Genomic DNA, 22,264 nt, shown 5'->3' with positions numbered 1-22,264 from the left:
GTACCGTGAACATCAGGAATCCAATAAAACATCAAACTGCCGACATCGCTGCTGCCGGAAAAAATACTGCAGGAACGGGACCAACGACAGCCGAACGGAATCGTTCAGCGTGACAGAAGCGCAACCCTTCCGCAAATTGCCCCAGGTTTCAATGCTGGGCCATCAACAAATATCAACGTGCGAACCATTCAACATAGGGCCGGCCGCGGTGGCCGAGCGGTTCTAGGCGCATGAGTCCGGAACCGAGCGACTCCTACGGGCGCAGGTTCGAATCCTGCCTCGGGCATGGATGTGTGTGATGTCCTTAGGTTAGTTAGGTTTAAGTAGTTCCAAGTTCTAGGGGACTGATGACCTCAGATGTTAAGTCCCATAGTGCTCAGAGCCATTTGAACCATTTTGAACCATTCAACATAACATCATCGATACGGGCTTTCGGAGCCGCTCTTGTAGCATTGAAACTGCACGACACAAATCTTTATACGCCTCACCTGCCCCGTCAACACGGATACTGGACTGTTGATGACTGGAAACTTGTTGCCTGGTGGGACGAGTCTCGTTTCAAAATGTATCTGACGGATAGACGTGTACGGGGTATGGAGACAAGGTCATGAATCCACGGATCGTGCATCTCAGCAGGGGACTCTTCAAGCTGGCCGATGCTGTGTAATTGTGTATGGCACGTGTAGATGGATTGATACGGGATCCCTGATACGTCTAGATACGAATCTGATACGTGACACATACGTAAGCAACCTGTCTGATCACCTGCATCTCCGGCCCTCGTACTATTACGGATTTATGGCTCAAAAAAATGGTTCAAATGGCTCTGAGCACCATGGGACTCAACTGCTGAGGTCATTAGCCCCTAGAACTTAGAACTAGTTAAACCTAACTAACCTAAGGACATCACAAACATCCATGCCCGAGGCAGGATTCGAACCTGCGACCGCAGCGGTCTTGCGGTTCCAGACTGTAGCGCCTTTAACCGCACGGCCACTTCGGCCGGCACGGATTTATGGGCAGCCCTGCAGGAGTCGTGATGTCAGTTCCCGCCAGCACTAGTTCCGACTTTAGTAGAGTCCTTCCCACATCGTGTTTGCAGGCAGCGGTGGCCGATCGATTCTAGGCGCTTCAGTCCGGAACCGCGCGACTGCTACGGTCGCAGGTTCGAATCCTGCCTCGGGGATGGATGTGTGTGATGTCCTTAGGTTAGCTAGGTTTAAGCAGTTCTAACAAGGGAACCTCCCCATCGCACCTCCCTCAGATTTAGTTATAAGTTGGCACATTCGATAGGCCTTGAAAAACTAAACACAGATCAGTCGATAAAACAGGAAGAAGTTGTGTGGAACTATGAAAAAATAAGCAAAATATACAAACTGAGTAGTTTATGTGCGAGATAGGCAACATCAAGGATAGTGACAGCTCAAGAGCGCCGTGGTCTCGTGGTTAGCGTGAGCAGCTGCGGAACGAGAGATCCTTGGTTCAAGCCTTCCCTCGGGTGGAAAGTTTACTTTCTTTATTTTCGCAAAGTTATGATCTGTCCGTTCGTTCATTGACGTCTCTGTTCACTGTAATAAGTTTAGTGTCTGTGTTTTGCGACCGCACCGCAAAACCGTGCGATTAGTAGACGAAAAGACGTGCCTCTCCAATGGGAACCGAAAACATTTGATCGTAAGGTCATAGGTCAACCGATTCCTCCACAGGAAAACACGTCTGATATATTCTATAAGACACTGGTGACGGCATGTGCGTCACATGAAAGGAATATGTTGTCGACTCACCTAACTTGTACACTTGGCGAATGGGTAAAAAGATTCTTCTACCTTGCACGATATAGGTTTTCTTGTGGATGTGATAATCACTCCCAAAAAAGTGATGAAAACATAAGCGTTTGTCACATAAATTGAAAATAAAAAGTTAAACTTTCCACCCGAGGGAAGGCTTGAACCAAGGACCTCTCGTTCCGCAGCTGCTCACGCTAACCACGAGATCATGGCGCTCTTGAGCTGTCACTATCCTTGATGTTGCCTATCTCGCACATAAACTACTCAGTTTGTATCTTTTGCTTATTTTTTCATAGTTCCACACAATTTCTTCCTGTTTTCTCGATTGATCTGTGTTCAGTTTTTCAAGGTCTATGCACTGTGCCAACTTATAACTAAATCTGAGGGGGGGTGCGATGGGGAGGTTCCCTTGTAAGTTCTAGGGGACTGATGACCTCAGAAGTAAGTCCCCTAGTGCTCAGAGCCATTTGAACCACATCGTGTTTCGACACTTACGCAATTCCGCGGGTGCTCTACACGATATTAGGCAGGTGTACCAGTTTATTTGGCTCTTCAGTGTATATCACACGACACAGGAAAAAATATTTTTTTGTCATTTGTTAATTGATTTCAATAACCTGAAATTCAAACATTCTCAAAAGTCTTGGAATCTATGGGACCGATGTCTTGCCAGTACCAATGCAGATAACAGGCAAAAATCATCGCAATTCTCAATTCTGTGAATGGGTAAGATACGTACATAATTAAGTTTGTCTGGAAGCCTCAGTGTGAAACTCTTACTATTAACCAGCTAATTTTTATAGCTATGTTTCGTTAAGTTCAGAACTCAAATATCAATCCTCAAAGGCAGTTCAATGTAACTATCAAAAATTATCGAGAAAATCGACTTTGAAAATTTTCGAGGAACTTTAACTGACAAGTTTTCCGGCATGCCAGGTAGCGCACTCGGTTGTGTCGGAGAATGGTAATACGATAAGCAATGGATTGCTGGTTCGAATCTTTTTTTTTTTTTTTGCTTTATTGATCAGTTTGAATACTTACATAGTTTAAATACACAATTAATGAAATAAATGCCAATTACCACATGTCTTATATCCATTTTTGTATGGCAAATGCACTTCTAATTATTTCTAATTGCATAGTGCACCTTTGAAAATTTAAATTGTTAATTATCGATATTTTGTAACAGATTGTTATTAAAGATTGTTTAAATTAAAAATTCATTGCAAATTTATTGACAGTCTTTTATAAAATATCGATGTTTAAGAATTCATATTTCCAATGAAAACTGAAATTTTTTGTGTGATATGTAATTAGAAGCAAGGACAATTGCATTTTTATCAATTGAAGACATAAAGTCTGTATGTAAGCCCGCGCTCATTTTATTTTTAGCACTTTTATTTTCGCAAGTCCGTCTTGATCACATAGATTTCTTTACACTTCTTTATACTTTGTGATCAAGACGGACTTGTGAAAATAAAAGTATTTGCATTTTTCGTAACAAGTGATGATTACATATCCGTTAATTAGAATATATTTGATAAATTTTATATGTAAATTATTCAAGTGTTCGGAACGAAAGTAAAAAATTAGATGAAAAAAGGACAATCACGAGACTCCAACCAGTGATTTACTGCTTACCCCATTATCGCTTTCTAACACAGCTGAGTCCTCCATACAGCTTGCCATACTAATCACCTACACTTGAGTCGATTTTACAGTGAATTTAAATAGATGGTTCAAATGGCTCTGAGCACTATGCGACTTAACTACTGAGGTCATCAGTCGCCTAGAACTTAGAACTAATTAAACCTAACTAACCTACGGACATCACACACATCCATGCCCGAGGCAGGATTCGAACCTGCGACCGTAGCAGTCGTTCGGCTCCAGACTGTAGCGCCTAGAACCGCACGGCCACTTCGGCCTGCAATTTAAATAGAGTTGCACCCTACTGCTTTATGTTGATTGAGTTCTGAACTTCATGCACTGTACTTACTCTCCCGGCCCCACGAACCACAATCGATTTCTGTCCTTGTCAGTTGGCCTCCTCCACAGCGTTCTCCCTCCTTTGCTCAAGTATCTGAAACTTCTAGGCCACCTGGTGTCTCCTCCTTATTTTCGATCTGTCTAAAGGTTTCTGCTCTTCTGATATCTTCTTCGGCACTCCTCTCAATGTCGATCAGTCCTCTCTTCTATTGGTATGCCCGGTCCCTTATCATAAATATAAAAAAAAACACAAATATCTGATTTCCATGTGCTCTCACAATGGCTCGTCAATGTAGTTAACCAGTTATATTGCCATTAACAGTTGCCATATCTGTAAAAGACAATACTTCTGTTGTTAAGAACTGGCCACCGTTGTGTCGACTACTGTGGGAGTCAGTACAGAGACAAACAAGAGAGGAGACAAGTTGAGATGGGCCATGGCAGGAATCCAAAATGACTGTACATCACGCTTTTAATATTAATTAATCATTTTATTTCTAAAAAGAAAAGAAACGAAACTTGCTTCTTGTGCCTCCTGTGCAATTACATTACACACTATTACTACTCACAGACAGGGCTGTAGCCTCTCTCCGATGTTGTTCAATCTGTATATTGAGCAAGCAGTTAAGGAAACAAAAGAAAAATTCGAAGTAGGTATTAAAATCCATGGATAAGAAATAAAAACTTTGACGTTTGCCGATGACATTGTAATTCTGTCAAGAGATAACGAAGGACTTGGAAGAGCAGGTGAACGGAATGGACAAGTCTTGAAAGGAGGATATAAGATGAACATCAACAAAAGCAAAACGAGGATAATGAAATGTAGTCGAATTAAGTCGGGTGATGCTGAGGGAATTAGATTAGGAAATGAGACGCTTAAAGTAGTAAATGAGGTTTGCTATTTGGGGAGCAAAATAACTGATGATAGTCGAAGTAGAGAGGATATAAAATGTAGACTGGCAATGGCTAGGAAAGCGTTTCCGAAGAAGAGTATACATCGAGTATATATTAAAGTGTCAGGAAGTCTTTTCTGAAAGTATTTGTATGGAATGTAGCCATGAATGGAGTGTGCCCCTGTATGGAGGTGAAACATGGACGGTAAATAGTTTGGACAAGAAGAGAATAGAAGCTTTCGAAATGTGGTGCTACAGAAGAATGCTGAAGATTAGATGGGTAGATCATACAACTAATGAGGAGGTACTGAATAGAATTATGGAGAAGAGGAGTTTGCGGCACAACTTGACTAGAAGAAGGGATCGGTTGGTAGGACACGTACTGAGGCATCAAGGGATCGCAAATTTAGTAATGGAGGGCAGCGTGGAGGGTAAAAATCGTGGAGGGAGACCAAGAGACGAATACACTAAGCAGATTCAGAAGGATGTAGGTTGCAGTAGGTACTGGGAGATGAAGAAGCTTGCACGGGATAGAGTAGCATGGAGAGCTGCATCAAACCAGTCTCAGGACTGAAGACCACAACAACAACAACTACTCAGAGAATGCAGGCTACATATCATCATCCTGTTACTTTGTACCGATGCTCTCGAAGACTGTGACTGACCTCTTCTGACCGGCGATGGGCGGCTGATTAAGTCATCATTGAAAGGGGGCACAGAACTATTGTGTCGCTGGAGGTGTGGCACTGTTCGCTCTTTCCATTGGTGCATGGATCAGCGCCTTCTTGATGTCGTTTCACGGCACTGCACTGGCCGGTGTGTAATCGACGCGATAGGACTGCACAAACACCTTGCTTACCTTTTGCAGAATGTGATGGGGTAGGCAGGGGCAGAGATATACACCTAATGCTTTTCTGTTGTTCCCTTCCGTTTTTCCGATTACATGATAATTAAAATTTTGCACAATACACGTGCTGTCATACTACACACCATACCATAAGTTCAAGATTTGCTTCTATGACCAATTAAAGTTGTGTTTAACAAAATGTTACAAATAAAGATCATATCCCAGGCTTGGGGTAAACATCATATTTGCACAGGCAAAATTCCACACAAAAAGGAAGTATTATAACAACTAAAGGAGAATTGCAGTATTTGCTGGATCCTGCCATTATTGACTTGTATAACATCAAAATCATCAACATCATCTTCGTCGTTGTCTCCATCATTGTAATCGTATTCAATATCAAAGCATGACCCTAACGTATCACTAATGTCAGTACAAAACATTTTTAACACAATGAAACACATTGCATTATTATTTGTCCTTTTCTTGCAACATTTTTCTGCAGTTTGCTCGGTATAGTCTGTGGTCCTGCTCCGTCTTCATTGTGTAGTCGATAGGGCGAAAACTATATTTAGATTGCAAAGTTTCCAAGATGCTGAAGAAAAAGTTTCTTTTGTGGTTTATTGAATCCCATTATCCCCCCGATACTGATCTTCTCAGTTGCCTCATTGGTGAGCGATGAATGAATGTGTTTAGTCTTCTCCTCCCACTTGGGTTTCTATATTAAACGGGTGGTTAACGCCATTACTTTCGGCAAACTGATATGCTCAATGTCGGAAGTGTTTAAACGAAAGGCACTAGAACATAGAATTCAGATTGATCCAATGCTCCGCAACGTCAGTTTCAGTTTTCTCTGCATCAGAAAATACTCTCTTGAAACGCCCCAATGATGCTGCTCCAAAGAATTTTTTAAGCCTTTGACGTAAGGTGGATTCATTGAATACAAGCCTTTTAGATGCATTTCTAATTGGAGATCCATTTGCTATTAACTTCCAAGACTCCTCTAACAATTTTCTCTCATAGTTTCCGTAACATGATGGTGAACTATTCTTATTAATATATAAGAAACTATCAGCCTCGATTGCCGTAATGAAACCAACCTTTACCTACGTAATTGAGCCTTCTTCAGAAGTATACCTGATTCTATAATATGTCTGCGAGGGCATGGTCTAGAAATAAAACTAAAACAGTCTGATTAGGCGCAGTCACATTTTAAAAAGGTACTAAGTCACCACCAAGACTTAACTCCATGGAGACGAGACGCTCACGGAGCGTAAGTCTCGGTGGTGACTTAGTACCTATGTACCGCATTTTTTGAAATGTCACTACGCCTATTCAGACTGTTTTAGTTTTATTTCTAGACCATGCCCTCGCAGACATATTATAGAATCAGGTATACTTCTGAAGAAGGTTCAATTACTTGGGCTGAAACCTAGGTAATGGTTGGTTTCATTATTGCAATCGAGGCCGATAGTTTCTTACATATTAGATTATCACTATTGCTAACTGGGCTGCAATGTTGATAGTACTAATATTCTTATTAATACTAAATCAGTTGATATGAGACAGTGAACTATAAATTAAAGTCCAGTAAAAATGTTAAACACATCTACGCGTTGAGTATTAAAACCGAAGAAAGAAAAGAAAAACGTTTTGGGGTCAAGGTACGCATGCAGACACTTGCCCTGATAGTTTGTAGAATGTTTGTCCTGTGACGGTGATTTGAGAATTTATGGTATCAGCTGCCATAAATGGCAAATTTTTAAAACAACAAATAAAGTTAAAGTGTGAGTTAGGTTATGTATCTCCATTCAGTCTGTTGGTAATTCTTTGAGATTTTGTTATCGCAGACAGACAGCCATCAGTTACACGGTAAGTACTTGGATCCAAAGTTCCAAAAAGCAAACCTCACCTCATATCTCGCATACTTGAAACCGCAAACCACTAACACAAGACACCTAACTCTTCCACTATAAAAGCTCACAACTGAAAATGCAGGGCTGCCACACAACACTCACAAGTAAGAAAAACAATAGATTCAGATTTTTGCCCCATGCGCACCATTGCATCTATTGAAGAAAAATGTTAAAATTGGTAACCTCACAAAGGGCACATGGGCCATTTGAAGCGCTACAGATGGTGTAGAATTGGCACGGGAGATTAATGTCACACTTTGTCAATTAGAAGCGGTTTCAAACTATGAAACTTCCTGGCAGATTAAAACTGTGTGCCGGACCGACACTCGAACTCGGGACCTTTGCCTTACGCGGGCAAGTGCTCTACCAACTGAACTACCCAAGCCCAAGTCCAGAATGAGAATTCTGGAAACATCTCCTAGGCTGTGGCTAAGCCAGGTCTCCGCAATATCCTTTCTTTCAGGAGTGCTGGTTCTGCAAGGTTCGCAGGAGAGCTTCTGTAAAGTTTGGAAGGTAGGAGACGAGATATTGGCGGAAGTAAAGCTGTGAGGACGGGGCGTGAGTCGCGCTTGGATAGCTCAGTTGGTAGAGCAGTTGCCCGCGAAAGGCAAAGGTCCCGAGTTCGAGTCTCGGTCCGGCACACAGTTTTAATCTGCCAGGAAGTTTCATATCAGCGCACACTCCGCTGCAGAGTGAAAATCTCATTCTGGGTATCAAACCAGACAGTAATAGTTCCTGTTAGCAAATGCAGTCCCATTTTACCCAATTTCTGAGCGAACATGGGAGATACATACCGTAGACACCTGCTACCAGATATCTCACAAATCCCATTGCCCAAGACATTTTTTGGTTATGGTAATGGTGGTAAGTTCCTATGGGACCAAACTGCTGAGGTCATCGCTTCCTACGCTTACACACTACTTAACCTAACTTAAACAACATCTACATCCATACTCCACAAGCCACCTGACGATGTGTGGTGGAGGGTACTTTGAGTACCTCTATCGGTTCTCTCTTCTATTCCAGGCTCGTATTGTTCGTGGAAAGAAAGATTGTCCGTATGCCTCTGTGTGGGCTCTAATCTCTCTGATTTTATCCTCATGGTCTTTTTGCGAGTTATACGTAGGAGGGAGCAATATACTGCTTGACTCCTCGGTGAAGGTTTGTTCTCGAAACTTCAACAAAAGCCCGTACCGAGCTACTGAGCGTCTCTCCTGCAGAGTCTTCCAATGGAGTTTATCTACCATCTCCGTAACGCGTTCGCGATTACTAAATGATCCTGTAACGAAGCGCGCTGCTCTCCGTTGGATCTTCTCTATCTCTTCTATCAACCCTATCTGGTACGGATCCCACACCGGTGAGCAATATTCAAGCAGTAGGCGAACAAGTGTACTGTAACCTACTTCCTTTGTTTACGGACTGCATTTCCTTAGGATTCTTCCAATGAATCTGTGTGGCATCTGCTTTACCGACGATCAACTTTATGTGATCATTCCATTTTAAATCACTCCTAATGCCTATTCCCAGATAATTTATGGAATTAACTGCTTCCAGTTGCTGACCTACTATATTGTAGCTAAATGATAAAGGATATTTCTTGCTATGTATTCGCATCACATTGAGATTCGATTGTCATTCCCTGCACCATGCGTCAATTCGCTGCAGATCCTCCTGCATTTCAGTACAATTTTCCATTGTTACAACCTCTCGATACACCACAGCATCATCTGAAAAAAGCCTCAGTGAACTTCCGATGTCATCCACAAGGTCATTTATGTGTATTGTGAATAGCAACGGTCCTATGACACTCCCCTGCGGCACACCTGAAATCACTCTTACTTCGGAAGACTTCTCTCCATTGAGAATGACATGCTGCGTTCTGTTATGCAGGAACTCTTCAATCCAATCACACAATTGGTCTGACAGTCCGTATGCTCTTACTTTGTTCATTAAACGACTGTGGGGAACTGTATCGAACGCCTTGCGGAAGTCAAGAAACACGGCATCTACCTGGGAACCCGTGTCCATGGCCCTCTGAGTCTCGTGGACGATAGCGCGAGCTGGGTTTGACACGATCGTCTTTTTCGAAACCCATGCTGATTCCTACAGAGTAGAGTTCTAGTCTCCAGTAAAGTCATTATACTCGAACATAATACGTGTTCCAAAATCCTACAACTGATCGACGTTAGAGATATAGATCTAAAGTTCTGCTAAGGACAACACACACACCCATGCCCAATGAAGGCCTCGAACCTCCGACGGGGGAAGCCGCGCGAACCGTGGCACGGTGCTAGCCGCGCGGCGCGACATTTTTTGACCAGGTCATTTGGTCACGTCAGGATACACTAGCACCCAAACGGACAGTTGCTCAAAACGTGCACCGCCTCGTGGATGCGGGTCGGTGGGGGCAACATTGTGCAACGTGGGACTTCGACCTGTGCTTCCGTACCATCTGTGCCAGTTATCAAAGGCGTCATGGCAGCTCTCCAGTTCATAAACTCAGACCTTTCGTGCTCTTCCCCATCAGAGATGGCATCTTCCAGCAGGATAACTCTGTGTGTCACAAGGCCGGAATCGGACTACAGTTATTTGAGGGGCATCGTGGTAAAATCATTTTAATTCCTTGGCCAACCAACTCACCTACTCTGGACCAGTCGGTCGCCATCTCCGTGCTGACAATGCATCGGTCCGTAATTTACGTATCTTGGCGTGCATCAGGTGGGACACCTGCTGTAACCTACTGAGGACTTGTCGAATCCACGTTACACCGCACTGATGCTTTATTGCGTCCAAAAGGAAAACCAACTTGTTTCTAAGTAGCTGTTCTGGAGATGTCCATTAATTACGTGAGTATTTTTTTTTTTTAATGTGAACTCTCTTTCTCTTTTCTGACACGCGGTGGGACAACCCCCATCCTCCTCTCCCTCGTGCTATATTTACCCTATAATTTTTAAATAATTAAATTTATTTAATGTGTTCGTATTTTTGCTTCATACCACTAAAGGTACACTATGTGATCAAAAGCATCTGGACACCTGGCTGAAAATGACTTACAAGTTCGTGGCACCCTCCATCGATAATGCTGGAATTCAATATGGTGCTGGCCCACCCGTAGCCTTAATGACAGCTTCCACTCTCGCAGGCATACGTTCAATCAGGTGCTGGAAGGTTTCTTGGGGAATGGCAGCCCATTCTTCACAGAGTACTGCACTGAGGGGAGCTATCGATGTCGGTCGGTGAGGCCTGGCGTTTTAAAACATCCCAAAGGTGTCAGGACTATGTGCAGGCCAGTCCATCACAGGGATGTTACTGTCGTGTAACCACTTAGTACAGGCGTGCATTCTGAGCAGGTGCTCGATCGTGTTGGAAGATGCAGTCAACATCCCCAAACTGCTCTTCGACAGTGGGAAGGAAGGAGGTGCTTAAAACATCAATGTAGGCCTATGCTGTGACAGCGCCACGCAAAACAAGGGGTGAAAGTCCTCTTCATGAAAAACACGACCGCCTCCGAATTTTACTGTTGGCACTACACGCGCTGGCAGATGTCGTTCACGTGACATTCGCCATACCCACACCGTGCCATATGATCGCCACATTCTGTACTTTGATTCGTCACTCCAAACAACGTTTTTCCACTGTTCAATCGTCCAATGTTTACGCCCCTTCCATTAAGCGAGGCATCGTTTGGCATTTACAGGCGTGGTTTGTGGCTTATGAGCAACCGCCCGACCACGAAATTTAAGATTTCTCACTTGCCGCCTGCAGTGGATCCTGATGCAGTGTGGAATTCCTGTGTGATGGTCTGTACAGATGTTTACCTACTACACATTATGACCCTCTTCAACTGTCGGCGGTCTCTGTCAGTCACAGATGAGGTCGGCCTGTACGCTTTTGTGCTGTACGTGTCCCTTCACGTTTCCACTTCACTATCACATCGGAAACAGTGGACCTAGGGCTGTTTAGGAGCGTGGAAATCTCGTGTACAGACGAATGACACAAGTGACACACAATTACCTGACCACGCCCTAAGTCTGTGAGTTCCACGGAATGCCCCATTCTGCTCTCTCACAATGTCTAATGACTACTGAGGTCGCTGATATGGAGTACCTGGCAGTAGGTGGCAGCACAATGCACCTAATATGAAAAACGTATGTTTTTGGGGGTGTCCGTCTACTTTTAATTACATCGTGTACCTGTTATCTTGCTTGCAGTTAATTTTATAAATCGCAAAGCTAGTTGCTATAATAATGTATATACCCAGGATGCAGAAGTTGTCGTGAGATTTTGATTACGCACCCTTCTATTGAATGAGAGTTGGTGAGATTTCTCCGGACACGCTTTCCCCCCTCCCGTCTCCCCTCCCCCATACCCGTTTCAGGCTCATGTAATCAGTGGACATACCCTCATAATGTTTTGGCTCAACAGTGTTGTTAAGCTGATGCTACTCTCAGTCTCCATAAAACTGTGCTCCGATCGCATTTACACGTTTGTTGCCTTGATTGGCGTAACGCCTCCGCAGCATTTGTAAAGAGGTAGAACGCTATTTAGCTCGATTAAAGAGCACTGGGATTTACAGCAGCAAAGTTTGGCAAAATGAGAAATAGAAGAACAATAGGGAATCAGCGATCATAAAGCGGTTACGGCATCGATGATTTCAGCCGTAAATAGAAATATTAAAAAGGGCAGGAGGATTTTTCTGTTTAGCAAAAGTGACAAAAAGCAGATTTCAGAGTACCTGTTGGCTCAACACAAAAGTTTTGTCTCAAGTACAGATAGTGTTGAGGATCAGTGGACAAAACTCAAAACCATCGTACATTATCCGTTAGATGAGTATGTGCCAAGCAAGATCGTAAGAGATGGAAAAGAGCCACCGTGGTCCAACAACCGAATTAGAAAACTGCTGCGGAAGCAAAGGGACCATCACAGCAAACATAAACATAGCCAAAGCCTTGCAGACAAAAATTACGCGAAGCGAAATGTAGTGTGAGGAGGGCTATGCGAGAGGCGTTCAATGAATTCGAAAGTAAAGTTCTATGTACTGACTTGGCAGAAAATCCTAAGAAATTTTGGTCTTATGTCAAAGCGGTAGGTGGATCCAAACAAAATGTCCAGACACTCTGTGACCAAAATGGTACTGAAACAGAGGATGACAGACTAAAGGCCGAAATACTAAATGTCTTTTTCCAAAGTTGTTTCACAGAGGGGGACTGCACTGTAGTTGCATCTCTAGATTGTCGCACAGATGACAAAATGGTAGATATAGAAATAGACGACAGAGGGATAGAGAAACAATTAAAATCGCTCAAAAGAGGAAAGGCCGCTGGACCTGATGGGATACCAGTTCGATTTTACACAGAGTACGCGAAGGAACTTGCCTCCCTTCTTGCAGCGGTGTACCGTAGGTCTCTAGAAGAGCGTAGCGTTCCAGAGGATTGGAAAAGGGCACAGGTCATCCCCGTTTTCAAGAAGGGACGTCGAACATGTGCAGAACTATAGACCTAAATCTCTAACGTCGATCAGTTGTAGAATTTTGGAACACGTATTATGTTCGAGTATAATGACTTTTCTGGAGACTAGAAATCTACTCTGTAGCAATCAGCATGGGTTTCGAAAAAGACGGTCATGTGAAACCCAGCTCGCGCTATTCGTCCACGAGACTCAGAGGGCCATAGACACGGGTTTCCAGGTAGATGCCGTGTTTCTTGACTTCCGCAAGGCGTTCGATACAGTTCCCCACAGTCGTTTAATGAACAAAGTAAGATCATATGGACTATCAGACCAATTGTGAGATTGGATTGAGGAGTTCCTAGATAACAGAACGCAGCATGTCGTTCTCAATGGAGAAAAGTCTTCCGAAGTAAGAGTGATTTCAGGTGTGCCGCAGGGGAGTGTCATAGGACCGTTGCTATTCACAATATACATCAATGATCTTGTGGATAACATCGGAAGTTCACTGAGGCGTTTTGCAGATGATGCTGTGGTGTATCGAGAGGTTGTAACAATGGAAAATTGTACTGAAATGCAGGAGGATCTGCAGCGAATTGACGCATGGTGCAGGGAATGGCAATAGAATCTCAATGTAGACAAGTGTAATGTGCTGCGAATACATAGAAAGAAATATCCCTTATCATTTAGCTACAAAATAGCAGGTCAGCAACTGGAAGCAGTTAATTCCATAAATAATCTGGAAGTACGCATTAGGAGTGATTTAAAATGGAATGATCATATAAAGCTGATCGTCGCTAAAGCAGATGCCAGACTGAGATTCATTGGAAGAATCCTAAGGAAATGCAATCCGAAAACAAAGGAAGTAGGTTACAGTATGCTTGCTCGCCCACTGCTTGAATACTGCTCAGCAGTGTGGGATCCGTACCAGATAGGGTTGACAGAAGAGATAGAGAAGATCCAACGGAGAGCAGCGCGCTTCGTTACAGGATCATTTAGTAATCGCGAAAGCGTTACGGAGATGATAGATAAACTCCAGTGGAAGACTCTGCAGGAGAGACGCTCAGTAGCTCGGTACGGGCTTTTGTTGAAGTTTCGAGAACATACCTTCACCGAAGAGTCAAGCAGTATATTGCTCCCTCCTACGTATATCTCGCGAAGAGACCATGAGGATAAAATGAGAGAAATTAGAGGCCACACAGAAGCATACCGACAATCCTTCTTTCCACGAACAATACGAGACTGGAATAGAAGGGAGAACCGATAAAGGTACTCAGGGTACCCTCCGCCACACACCGTCAGGTGGCTTGCGGCGTATGGATGTAGATGTAGATATCTGAATCGCATGTAAACACTTACAGAGGGTATTCGTGTTTCTGAAGACAGCTTTGCAGTCATGTCGTTCCTTGCCAAGAAACAGAAGAACGGTATCTCGATTGAAACTTACTGGCAGATTAAAACTGTGTGCCGGACCGAGACCCGAACTCCGGACCTTTGCCTTTCGCGGGCAAGTGCTATCTCGACTGGTTATGAACACTTTCAGAGCATATATGTACGAGGGTCTTTCAATAAAAGAGAAGAATTTTTTTAAAGAATCAATTACGATGATGCAATACAACATTTGTCTGTTTTTCAACGTTATTCCCGTCAAGTTCTATGCACTTATGCCAGCGATGGACAATCTTCTCAGTTCCACGTACAAAGAATGCTTGCAGGCATGTGCATAACCTGTTATGCACTGCTAACTGGAATTGGAGATGAAGAATGTCGTTACTGCATTACAGCCCGCTATCGTTCACGTTCGTAAAAATGCTCCCAACTTTCGTCTTCCGCTCTAATAGGGTGAAAAATATCCCCCCTTCGGCCTTGTACTGTCGCGAAAGCTCCCTGCCACACATCCAGGCGCCTTTCTTTCATTTTCGCCGTCACGTTTCCTGAAACCACCTCATACACATTTTCTTGGACGTCAGTGCCGGCCGGTGTGGCCGAGCGGTTCTATGCGCTTCAGTCTGGAACCACGCGACCGCTACGGTCGCGGGTTCGAATCCTGCCTCGGGCATGTATGTGTGTGATGTCCTTAGGTTGGTTAGGTTTAAGTAGTTCTAAGTCTAGGGGACTGATGACCTCAGATGTTAAGTCCTATAGTGCTTAGAGCCATTTGAAACATTTGAACTTCAGTACGTCAAGATGCGCTGGTCCTACGCTGATGTTCGTCATTACTACAATGTCACTCACTGTAATACGCCTGTTTTCCCACATCAAACCGTCAACTCTCGCAATGCTATTCTCTGTGACACACAGCGGATTGTCCTGAGCGTAGCGAATCTTCAGCACTTGTTACACTCTATTTGGACTTATCTCTCTCTCTCTCTCTATTCGTTTAGTCGGTTCCGACTCTTCGTGACCCCATGAACCAAATCACGCCACTTCCCCTGTCTTGCACTTTCTCCCGTAGACCTTCCAGGTTGGAACACATTCCTTCTGTGATGCCATCGATCCATCTCATCCTCTGACGTCCTCTTCTTCTAGTTCCTTCAATCTTCCCCAGCATTAATGTTTTTTCCAGCGAGGCATGCCTTCGCATTGTGTGTCCAAAGTAGGTCAGCTTTTGTTTTAACATTAGACCTTCCAGGGAGAAGTCTGGTTTTATTTGCTCCAATATTGATCTGTTGGTTCTCTTTGCAGTCCATGGAACTCTAAGAAGTTTCCTCCAACACCACAATTCGAAGGAGTCAATTCTTCGCCGTTCAGCCTTTCTAATGGTCCAGGTCTCACATCCATACATCACAACTGGAAAGACCATAGTCCTCACAATACGGATCTTTGTTGCTAGTGTTGTATCTCTGGACCTTATAACCTCGTCAAGGTTTGACATCGCCTGTCTACCGAGCAACAGGCGTCTCCGGATTTCATGGCTGCAGTCGCCGTCAGCAGAGATCTGGGAACCGAGATAACTGAATGTGGTCACTACCTCCGTGGTTTCTCCTGCTATATCCCACGAATTGGTAGGTGTAGTTGCCATAACTTTCGTTTTCTTCACATTCAGCATAAGACCGGCCTTTTCACTTTCGTCTTTCACCTTCAGCAAGCATGTTCTCAATTCTTCTTCACTTTCTGCCAACAGGATCGTATCATCCGCATACCTGAGGTTGTTTACATTTATTCCAGCTATTTTAATTCCTGTTTCTTCTTCATCTAGCCTCGCATTCCTCATAACATGTTCTGCATACAGAATGAATAAGTACGGTGACAGTATGCAGCCTTGCCGGACCCCTTTCTGAATCTTTATCCATTTCGTTGTTCCATACATAGTTCTCACCGTGGCTTCTTGGTCAAGGTATAAACTCCGTATCAGATGAATGATGTGATCTGATACACCCATGTTTTTCAGTACGTTCCATAATTTGTTGTGATCGACGCAGTCAAAGGCTTTGGTGTAGTCAATAAAGCAGAGGTACACATATTTCTGGAATTCTCTCGCATTTTCCATAATCCACCGAATGTTAGCAATTTGATCTCTAGTTCCTCTTCCTTTCCTAAATCCTGCCCACTCGTAAACCTGTGTTCGTCTCAAACAACTTTCAACGTATCGCTCAGCCCTCCGACGGTGAATTTAGATTGCTATCAACCGTTTGGATAACAAAAATTCGCTGCTCCATGTTAGTACAAACCTGCAAGTGTGCCGCCATCTTCTTGCCCTGATTCACAGTAATCTGTATGCGAGGCAGGCCTGTCGTGACCATTTGGTAATAGTTCTAGGATACCACCAAAAAATAACAAAGAAGTACAAACTTCGTTGAAGTTTTATATTTTACACAACGTTTCCCGTTATTTTTTGAATGTTCCTTACATGCCGAAGAGCGAAATAAACTTGTACACGTGTTTAATATCGTGTAGGGCCCCGTGAAAACGTGGAAGTGTCGCAGCACGGCGTGGCATGGACTCGACTAATATCCGTAAAAGTACGAGGGGTGGAGATCTCTTCTGAACAGCACGTTGCAACGCTTAATAATGTTCACGTTTGGGGAATTTGGAGGCCAGCGGAAGTGTTTAAACTAAGATCAGTGTTCCTGGAGCCACTCTGTAGCAATTCAGGACGTGTGGGGTGTCGCACTGTCCTGCTGGAATTGCCCAAGTCTGTCGGACATGAATGGATGCAGGTGATCAGACAGGATACTTACGTACGTGTCATCTGTCAGAGTCGTATCTAGACGTATCAGGGGTCCCATATCACTTCAGCTACACATCCCCACACCACTACAGAACCTCCGCCAGCTTGAACAGTCAACCGCTGAAATGCAGGGTCCATGGATTCATGAGGTTGTCGCCATACCTATACCCGTCCATCCGCTCCATACAATTTGAAATGAGACTCGTCCGAACAGTCAACATGTTTCCGGTCATAAACAGTCCACTGTCTTTGTTGACGGGACCCAGGCAAGGCGCAAAGCTTTGTGCTGCCATCAAGGTTACATCTACATTTATACTCCGCAAGCCACCCAACGGTGTGTGGCGGAGGGCACTTTACGTGCCACTGCCATTACCTCCCTTTTCTGTTCCAGTCGCGTATGGTTCGCGGGAAGAACGACTGTCTGAAAGCCTCCGTGCGAGCTCGAATCTCTCTAATTTTACATTCGTGATCTCCTCGGGAGGTATAAGTAGGGGGAAGCAATATATTCGATACCTCATCCAGAAACGCACCCTCTCGAAACCTGGCGAGCAAGCTACTCCGCGATGCAGAGCGCCTCTCTTGCAGAGTATGCCACTCGAGTTTGCTAAACATCTCCGTAACGCTATCACGGTTACCAAATAACCCTGTGACGAAACGCGCCGCTCTTCTTTGGATCTTCTCTATCTCCTCTGTCAACCCGACCTGGTATGGATTCCACACTGATGAGCAATACTCAAGTATAGGTCGAACGAGTGTTTTGTAAGGCACCTCCTTTGTTGATGGACTACATTTTCTAAGGAGTCTCCCAATGAATCTCAACCTGGTACCCGCCTTACCAACAATTAATTTTGTATGATCATTCCACTTCAAATCGTTCCGTACACATACTCCCAGATATTTTACAGAAGTGACTGCTACCAGTGTTTGTTCCACTATTGTGTAATCATACAATAAAGGATCCTTCTTTCTATGCATTCGCAATACATTACATTTGTCTATGTTAAGGGACAGTTGCCACTCCCTGCACCAAGTGCCTATCCGCTGCAGATCTTCCTGCATTTCGCTACAATTTTCTAATGCTGCAACTTCTCTGTATATTACAGCATCATCCGCTAAAAGCTGCATGGAACTTCCGACACTATCTACTAGGTCATTTATATATATTGTGAAAAGGCCTTCGACCCCGAAAGCCCATATCGATGATGTTTCGTTGAATGGTTCGCACGCTGACACTTGTTGATGGCCCAGCAGTGCAATATGCAGCAATTTGCGGAAGGAACGATCCTGTTTAGTCGTTGTTGGTCCCATTCTTGCAGGGTCTTTTTCCGGCCGATATGGAGATCTGATGTTTTACCGGATTCCTGATATTCACGATTCACTCGTGGAATGGTCGTACGAGAAAATCCCCAGTGCATCGTTACCTCAAGATGCTGTGACATCAATCGTGCGCCGATCATAACACCAGTTTCAACCTCACTTAAATCTTGATAACCTGCCATTGTAGGAGCAGTAGCCGGTCTAACAATTGCTCCAGACATTTGTTGTCTTATATAGGCGTTGCCGACTGCAGCGCCGTATTGTGACTGTTTACATATCTCTGTATTTGAATACACATGCCTGTACCAGTTTCTTTGGCGCTTGAGTATAGAATGAAAGGCAGCTGTGACTCCATGTTGCCTCTTACCTCGAATTTAACTGTGTATACACCTACCTGAAGACATCTCCACTGACGAAACCGAACCGTCGTGCAAGAGGATTTCAGTGATGGGGCTGCACACTGAAGACACGAGGAGTAACTATCAAAACTGACAACAATTGTAGAAGCATTCCGAGAACAATCTAGAAACATATTAATATCTGGTTCTTTGCGTGGCGACTGTCCGCTGAAGCTGTTGTAATCAATTAGTATTGATCTTTCTGCCTTGAACTTACTGCAACTTTTACGAGGGTCACCCAATAAGGAGGATGTAAGATGAGCATCAACAAAATCAAAACGAGTATAATGGAATGTAGTCGAATTAAATCAGGTGATGCTGAGGGAATTAGATTAGGAAATGAGACACTTAATGTAGTAAAGGAGTTTTGCTATTTGGGAAGCAAAATAACTGATGATGGTCGAAGTAGAGAGGATATAAAATGTAGACTGGCAATGGCAAGGAAAGCGTTTCTGAAGAAGAGAAATTTTGTTAACATCGAGTGTAGATTTAAGTGTCAGGAAGTCGTTTCTGAAAGTATTTGTATGGAGTGTAGCCATGTATGGAAGTGAAAGATGTACAATAAATAGTTTGGACAAGAATAGAATATAAGATTTCGAAATGTGGTGCTACAGAAGAATGTTGAAGATTAGGTGGGTAGATCACGTAACTAATGAGGAGGTATTGAATAGGATTGGGGAGAAGAGAAGTTTGTGGCACGACTTGACTAGAAGAAGGGATCGGTTGGTAGGACATGTCCTGAGGCATCAAGGAATCACAAATTTAGTATTGGAGGGCAGCGTGGAGGGTAAAAATCGTAGAGGGAGACCAAGAGACGAATACACTAAGCAGGCTCAGAAGGATGTAGGTTGCAGTAGGTACTGGGAGATGAAGGAGCTTGCACAGGATAGATTAGCATGGAGAGCTGCATCAAACCAGTCTCAGGACTGAAGACCACAACAACAACAACCCAATAAGGGAGCTTCCCTATTTTAGCTCTCTGCAGAATAAACTGCGCTCGTGACGTGTGAGGGTTGGCGTGTTCGGCTGGTTTATCATTTCTGTTCCTACGTAAAATCGCTAAGCGGGTCTAAAGGCTTCCATTCAGTGCCTGCCGACCAGTCTGGTGTGCCAGCTGAAGATAGCAAAACGAATTTTAAATTTCACGCCCCTGAAATCGTTCACACAGGAGAATCGTACAAACAAACCGTCATTTGACCATCCGTCAGACTCCCATATGGACGACATAGTAATAAGCATCCCTGACGTAGAAAAACAACTGAAGGGTTTGAAAGCAAAAAAATCACCAGGCCGGGATGGAGTCCCAGTTCGATTTTACAAAGAGTACTCTACGGCAGGGGTCTCCAAACTTTTTAGTCCGCAGGCCACATAGACTCATCGACGATGTCATAAGAGCCAAGATATACCTAGTGGGGTTAAAGCACCCTAGCACTCCACGATGGAAATGGAAATGTCGTGTGGCTAGGGCCTCCCGTCAGGTAGACCGTTCGCCTGGTGCAGGTCTTTCGATTTGACGCCACTTCGGCGACCTGCGCGTCGATGGGGATGAAATGATGATGATTAGGACAACACAACACCCAGTCCCTGAGCGGAGAAAATGTCCGACCCAGCCGGGAATCGAACCTTTTTTTTTTTTTTTTTTTTTTTTAACGTATATAGACTTTTATTTACAAAATAACAAATTCGTTTTACAAAATACAGTTTACATTTTACATGTAGAGACGAGACAATCCATTCTTTATTTTTATTTTTCTGTTACTGTACTGTCCAGGTAATTATTTCATTTGGTATTTTTTTTTTAATTTTTTTTAATATTTTTCGAAAAGTCTGTCAGTCAGAGGTTTTTTTAGTTGTTTCTTGCACCGTTTATTGTTGTAGTTTAGTAATTTAGCTTTTCTGAGCCTTTGTACGCTACATTTATACGTAGGCAGAGTGAATATGGAGTAAGCATTGATTGTACGATCTAGTTATTTACAGAGAATAATTAGTATATAAGAAAACAAAGTTATTTTATGGAATTTTACTTATTACTAGTTATGGTATTATTATTGTTATTATTTTTGTAGATGTTTTGAGTTGAGGATGTACTCTATTCATTTTAAAATACTGTTGTGCTATTACTATCCTCTTTTTAAATCTCGTGTTAGAAAACAAGGGGGGAGGTATTTTACGTTGGGTCTTGAAAAACGAGACCTTAGTGGGACATGCACTAGGCATGAAATCAGTTTGATAGAAATATTAACGAGTGTATCAGTTGTCAGCTCTTGTTTGATGGGTAAAGTGGTATCCATAGGGGAAACCCTCAATAAAAACTATCTTAACATATTAAACAATCCATGACAAAAGAAAAAGGACATTACTATTTTAGCGAATTATTAAACCTATTTTTTTTTCGATTGAGCAAAGAGCAATACACTAGGAAGCATTATATAGTGCAATTTTAGAGCTAGTTTACTATCGGTGGTGCGTGAGAGTGAGGAAGGCTGAAAGGAGGAAACTATTCATGGTGGCAAGACAGACATATATAAGCATGTAAATCACTAGTTTGTTGTACTGATAGGCCTGTAATAGTTTTGTGGTACTCACAGTTTCGCACACCTCTCGATTGCACACGATGGAAGGTAGAAAAACAAAAAAAAACACAAAAGACAAAGGGACACTCGGAGCTACGGTTATATTGACACTATATTGTAAACTTTTACGCGTTCGATCACTTTTCACTGTCACTTTTTTTTTCTTTTTTTAATATAAAGCACTTTAGCACTGTAACACACGCATCACTGTTGGTGCTTTTGGGATGTGGGAGGACATCTGCGACTGCGGCAAGGGCGTGGGGGGGTTTGCGGCGATGGCAGCGGCGGCGGCGGCGGCGGCAACGGCGGTGGCGGTGGCGGACACGTCACGTGGCGGCAGACAGGGCGTCCCTGAAGGCGGCGGTCAGCGGGATCTCCAGGAAGTTGTGGAAAGTCTGACGATATGTAGCGCGTTGTTTTGCCCTCTTGTGCTCTTCCCACAAGTCCGTGAGGAACTGCACGCTGTCTGACTGCTTTTTGGCAATGACTGCGTGTGCAGTCATGGCGAGTATCCACATCGTGGCCGTTCGTTTTGGCCTAGGGAACGGTTTCGCGTCAGGGACAGTGAGAGCCGTGACTTGGATGTTTCTTGGGTCGCTTCTGTTCATGTGGGCTATTATCTTCTTGCTTGTCTCCCATATGTTGCTGGTTGCCCTGCATAGGAAACGGTGCTCTACAGTGTCCTTTTCGTTGCACGTTTCACAATTGGGCGATTCTTTTATCCGGATTCGCGCCAGCCTCTCGTTGGTCGGTACGGTGTTGTGCACTACCTTGTACCACGTAGATCTGGCGTGCTCCGGTATTGCTTTTTCTGAGATATTTCTCCAGACGACTGGCCAGTCGTGGTCTGGAGATTTTATCTCGATTCTTGTTCTGTGTGTTTGCCCTCTTAGTGCGCCGTAGATGTTTTTCGCCGTCCTTAGCTGCGGGT

At 43.7% G+C, this 22,264-nt stretch overlaps 1 protein-coding gene and 1 non-coding gene across 2 annotated transcripts in view; both read left to right on the top strand.

Annotated features, from left to right (window-relative positions):
- The window catches only part of LOC124552731 (proteoglycan 4-like), a 225,140-nt gene that overhangs the window by 120,156 nt on the left and 82,720 nt on the right, over positions 1 to 22,264 (top strand). The window lies entirely within an intron of this gene.
- Positions 7,997 to 8,071, top strand: Trnas-cga. Its single transcript has one exon. It is a non-coding gene; the product is annotated as a tRNA-Ser (tRNA).

This window comes from Schistocerca americana, chromosome 10, assembly GCF_021461395.2.
Source record: "Schistocerca americana isolate TAMUIC-IGC-003095 chromosome 10, iqSchAmer2.1, whole genome shotgun sequence".
NCBI lineage: Eukaryota > Metazoa > Arthropoda > Insecta > Orthoptera > Acrididae > Schistocerca > Schistocerca americana.
The sequence above is the reverse complement of the archived record's forward strand: the minus strand, read 5'-3'. Positions and strand labels throughout refer to the sequence as shown.